The sequence below is a fragment of the Bactrocera neohumeralis genome, unplaced genomic scaffold, assembly GCF_024586455.1.
Source record: "Bactrocera neohumeralis isolate Rockhampton unplaced genomic scaffold, APGP_CSIRO_Bneo_wtdbg2-racon-allhic-juicebox.fasta_v2 cluster10, whole genome shotgun sequence".
NCBI lineage: Eukaryota > Metazoa > Arthropoda > Insecta > Diptera > Tephritidae > Bactrocera > Bactrocera neohumeralis.
Window position 1 is genome coordinate 11,772,138 of NW_026089623.1, and position 5,821 is coordinate 11,777,958.

Sequence of the window (5,821 nt, forward strand, 5' to 3'; positions counted from 1 at the left end):
TGGCTATACGACAACTCCATGAAAACTCCAATAAAATCAAAACGGCTAAATTGCATAAATACGCAAAGTTCATATTTTTACGCATCTTGATATCGATTGCTTAATGTGTATGTACCAAAATCTCGATTCTACACCTTAGTAAAAGATTATAAATTTGCTCCAAATACACTGTCGCTATGGCTATACGACAACTCTATGACAATTCCAATATCATCAAAACGGCTAATTAGCATAAATATGTAAAGTTCATATTTTTACGCATCTTGATATCGATTGCTTAATGTGTGTGTAGAAAAAAATCGATTCTACACCTTAATATAAGATTGTGAAATTGCTCCAAATACACTGTCGCTATGGCTATACGACAACTCTATGACAATTCCAATAACATCAAAACGGCTAGTTAGCATAAATATGTAAAGTTCATATTTTTACGCAACTTGATATCGATTTCATAATGTGTATGTACCAAAAAATCGATTCTACACCTTAATATAAGATTGTGAAATTGTTCCAAATACACTGTCGCTATTGCTATACGACAACTCTATGACAACTCCAATAACATCAAAACGGCCAGTTAGCATAAATATGTAAAGTTCATATTCTTACGCAACTTGATATCGATTGCTTAATGTGTATGTACCAAAAAATCGATTCTACACCTTAATATAAGATTGTGAAATTGATCCAAATACACTGTCGCTATGCTATACGACAACTCTATGACAACTCCAATAACATCAAAACGGCTAATTAGCATAAATATGTAAAGTTCATATTTTTACGCATCTTGATATCGATTGCTTAATGTGTATGTACCAAAAAATCGATTCTACAACTTAATATAAGATTGTGAAATTGCTCCAAATACACTGTCGTTATGGCTTTACGATAACTCTATGACAACTCCAATAACATCAAAACGGCTAGTTAGCATAAATATGTAAAGTTCATATTTTTACGCAACTTGATATCGATTGCTTAATGTGTATGTATCAAAAAATCGATTCTACACCTTAATATAAGATTGTGAAATTGCTCCAAATACACTCTCGCTATGGCTATACGACAACTCTATGACAACTCCAATAACATCAAAACGGCTAATTAGCATAAATATGTAAAGTTCATATTTTTACGCAACTTGATATCGATTGCTTAATGTGTATGTACCAAAAAATCGATTCTACACCTTAATATAAGGTTGCGAAATTCATCCAAACACACTGTCGGTGTGGCTATAGGACAACTCTATGACAACTCCAATAACATCAAAACGGCTAGTTAGCATAAATATGTAAAGTTCATATTTTTACGCGACTTGATAACGACTGCTTAATGTGTATGTATCAAAAAATCGATTCTACACCTTAATTTAGGATTGTGAAATTGTTCCAAATACACTGTCGGTATGGCTATACGACAACTCTATGACAACTCCAATAACATCAAAACGGCTAATTAGCAGAAATATGTAAAGTGCAGATTTTTACGCATCTTGACATGGATTGCTTAATGTGTATGTACCAAAAAATCGATTCTACACCTTAATTTAGGATTGTTAAAATGTTCCAAATACACTGTCGCTATTGCTATAGGACAACTCTATGACAACTTCAATAACATCAAAACGGCGGGTTAGCATAAATATGTAAAGTTCATATTTATACGCATCTTGATATCGATTGCTTAATGTGTATGTACCAAAAAATCGATTCTACACCTTAATATAAGATTGTGAAATTGTTCCAAATACACTGTCGCTATGGCTATACGACAACTCTATGACAACTCCAATAACATCAAAACGGCTAATTAGCATAAATATGTAAAGTTCATATTTTTACGCAACTTGATATCGATTGCTTAATGTGTATGTATAAAAAATCGATTCTACACCTTAATATAAGATTATGAAATTGCTCCAAATACACTGTCGCTATGGCTATACGACAACTCTATGAAAGCTCCAATAACATCAAAACGGCGAGTTAGCATAAATATGTAAAGTTCATATTTTTACGCAACTTGATATCGATTGCTTAATGTGAATGTATCAAAAAATCGATTCTACACCTTAATAAAAGATTGTGAAATTGCTCCAAATACACTGTCGCTATGGCCATACGACAACTCTATGACAACTCCAATAACATCAAAACGGGTAGTTAGCATAAATATGTAAAGTTCATATTTTTACGCAACCTGATATCGATTGCATAATGTGTATGTACCAAAAAATCAATTCTACACCTTAATTTAAGATTGTGAAATTGTTCCAAATACACTGTCGCTATTGCTATAGGACAACTCTATTACAACTCCAATAACATCAAAACGGGTAATTAACATAAATATGTAAAGCTCATATTTTTACACAACTTGATATCGATTGCTTAATGTGTATGTATCAAAAAATCGATTTTACACCTTAATTTAAGATTGCGAAATTCATCCAAATACACTGTCGCTATGGCTATACGACAACTCTATGAAAGCTCCAATAACATCAAAACGGCTAGTTAGCATAAATATGTAAAGTTCATATTTTTACGCAACTTGATATCGATTGCTTAATGTGTAGGTACAAAAATTCGATTCTACACCTTAATATAAGCTTGTGAAGTTGTTCCATATACACTGTCGCTATTGCTATAGGACAACTCTATGACAACTCCAATAACATCAAAACGGCTAGTTAGCATAAATATGTAAAGTTCATATTTTTACGCAACTTGATATCGATTGCTTAATGTGTATGTATCAAAAATCGATTCTACACCTTAATATAAGCTTGTGAAGTTGTTCCATATACACTGTCGCTATTGCTATAGGACAACTCTATGACAACTCCAATAACATCAAAACGGGTAATTAGCATAAATATGTAAAGTTCATATTTTTACGCAACTTGATATCGATTGCTTAATGTGTATGTATCAAAAATCGATTCTACACCTTAATATAAGCTTGTGAAGTTGTTCCATGTACACTGTCGCTATGGCTATAGGACAACTCTATGACAACTCCAATAACATCAAAACGGCTAGTTAGCATAAATATGTAAAGTTCATATTTTTACGCATCTTGATATTGATTGCTTAATGTGTATGTACCAAAAAATCGATTCTACACCTTAATATAAGATTATGAAATCGCTCCAAATACACTGTCGCGGTATGGCTATAGGACAACTCTTTGACAACTCCAACAACATCAAAACGGCTAGTTAGCATAAATATGTAAAGTTCATATTTTTACGCAACTTGATATCGATTGCTTAATGTGTATGTATAAAAATCGATTCTACACCTTAATATAAGCTTGTGAAGTTGTTCCATATACACTGTCGCTATTGCTTTAGGACAACTCTATGACAACTCCAATAACATCAAAACGGCTAGCTAGCATAAATATGTAAAGTTCATATTTTTACGCAACTTGATATCGATTGCTTAATGTGTATGTATCAAAAATCGATTCTACACCTTAATATAAGCTTGTGAAGTTGTTCCATATACACTGTCGCTATGGCTATAGGACAACTCTATGACAACTCCAATAACATCAAAACGGCTAGCTAGCATAAATATGTAAAGATCATATTTTTACGCAACTTGATATCGATTGCTTCGTGTGTATGTATCAAAAAATCGATTCTACACCTTAATATAAGATTGTGAAATTGTTCCAAATACACTGTCGCTATTGCTATAGGACAACTATATGACAACTTCAATAACATAAAAGCGGCTTGTTAGCATTAATATGTAAAGTGCATATTTTTACGCAACTTGATAACGATTGCTTAATGTGTATGTATCAAAAAATCGATTCTACACCTTAATATAAGCTTGTGAAGTTGTTCCAAATACACTGTCGCTATTGCTATAGGACAACTCTATGACAACTCCAATAACATCAAAACGGCTAATTAGCATAAATATGTAAAGTTCATATTTTTACGCAACTTGATATCGATTGCTTAATGTGTATGTATCAAAAAATCGATTCTACACCTTAATATAAGCTTGTGAAGTTGTTCCATATACACTGTCGCTATTGCTATAGGACAACTCTATGACAACTCCAATAACATCAAAACGGCTAATTAGCATAAATATGTAAAGTTCATATTTTTACGCAACTTGATATCGATTGCTTAATGTGTATGTATCAAAAATCGATTCTACACCTTAATATAAGCTTGTGAAGTTGTTCCATATACACTGTCGCTATTGCTTTAGGACAACTCTATGACAACTCCAATAACATCAAAACGGCTAGCTAGCATAAATATGCAAAGTTCATATTTTTACGCAACTTGATATCGATTGCTTAATGTGTATGTACCAAAAAATCGATTCTACACCGTAACTAAGATTGTGAAATTGTTCCAAAGACACTGTCGCTATGGCTATAGGACAACTCTATGACAACTCCAATAACATCAAAACGGCTAATTAGCATAAATATGTAAAGTTCATATTTTTACGCAACTTGATATCGATTGCTTAATGTGTATGTATCAAAAAATCGATTCTACACCTTAATATAAGCTTGTGAAGTTGTTCCATATACACTGTCGCTATGGCTATAGGACAACTCTATGACAACTCCAACAACATCAAAACGGCTAAATAGCATAAATATGTAAAGTTCATATTTTTACGCGACTTGATATCGATTGCTTAATGTGTATGTATCAAAAATCGATTCTACACCTTAATATAAGCTTGTGAAGTTGTTCCATATACACTGTCGCTATTGCTATAGGACAACTCTATGACAACTCCAATAACATCAAAACGGCTAATTAGCATAAATATGTAAAGTTCATATTTTTACGCAACTTGATATCGATTGCTTAATGTGTATGTACCAAAAAATCGATTCTACACCTTAATATAAGCTTGTGAAGTTGTTCCAAATACACTGTCGCTATTGCTATAGGACAACTCTATGACAACTCCAATAACATCAAAACGGCTAATTAGCATAAATATGTAAAGTTCATATTTTTACGCAACTTGATATCGATTGCTTAATGTGTATGTATCAAAAATCGATTCTACACCTTAATATAAGCTTGTGAAGTTGTTCCATATACACTGTCGCTATTGCTATAGGACAACTCTATGACAACTCCAATAACATCAACACTTGAGTTAGCATAAATATGTAAAGTTCATATTTTTACGCAACTTGATATCGATTGCTTAATGTGTATGTATCAAAAATCGATTCTACACCTTAATATAAGCTTGTGAAGTTGTTCCATATACACTGTCGCTATTGCGGTAGGACAACTCTATGACAACTCCATTAACATCAAAAGGTCGAGCTAGCATAAAGAGGTAAAGTTCATATTTTTACGCAACTTGATATCGATTGCTTAAGGTGAATGTACCAAAAAATCAATTTTCCACCTTAATATAAGCTTGTGAAGTTGTTCCATATACACTGTCGCTATTGCTATAGGACAACTCTATGACAACTCCAATAACATCAAAATGGGTAATTATTAAAAATATGTAAAGTTCATATTTTTACGCAACTTGATATCGATTGCTTAAAATGTACGTACCAAAAAATCAATTTTACATCTTAATTTAAGATTGTGAAATTGTTCCAAATACACTGTCGCTATGGCTATAGGACAACTCTATGACAACTTCAATAAAATCAAAACGGCTAGTTAGCATAAATATGTAAAGTTCTTATTTTTACGCATCTTGATATCGATTGCTTAATGTGTATGTATCAAAAATCGATTCTACACCTTAATATAAGCTTGTGAAGTTGTTCCATATACACT